General features: G+C 45.5%; 1 non-coding gene across 1 annotated transcript; it reads right to left on the reverse strand.

Moving 5' to 3' along the window:
* Positions 1 to 16: 16 nt before the first annotated feature.
* LOC111725139 lies at positions 17 to 149 on the reverse strand. The gene has a single exon (XR_002773278.1). It is a non-coding gene; the product is annotated as a U11 spliceosomal RNA (small nuclear RNA).
* Between the last annotated feature and the right edge of the window lie 220 nt (positions 150 to 369).

Consider the following 369-nt stretch of genomic DNA (forward strand, 5'->3'; position numbering starts at 1 on the left):
TTTTTTTTTTTTTTAAACAGGCACTGGGACCAATTACCACCAGCTGCCCAGGTACCAAAAATTATGCTTCCGAAATCTCTTGATGTCGATTCTACACAAAGAGCAGTTGAGTTGCCCCACGTGTGCCACTCACTACAGAAGCCCTTTTTTGTGTGCAGAGCGTTTTTACTTCCTGAGCTTGATACCCCTTGAACCCCCTCAGGTCTGAATCCAGATTCAGCAATGACTTGTGGGCCTCAACCAAGAGTCTCCTTTGTTTAGACCTGGTAGCCACCCCTTCTACTCAGCCTGGCACAAATTAGCAGTTGAAATCGAAGGCAGATGATGACAAGAAGCCTAGAACTGCTTTCTCTGGGACCATTTTTGTAT

Source organism: Otolemur garnettii, unplaced genomic scaffold (assembly GCF_000181295.1).
Source record: "Otolemur garnettii isolate 467f Iridium unplaced genomic scaffold, OtoGar3 scaffold00031, whole genome shotgun sequence".
In the NCBI taxonomy this organism is placed as follows: Eukaryota; Metazoa; Chordata; class Mammalia; order Primates; family Galagidae; genus Otolemur; species Otolemur garnettii.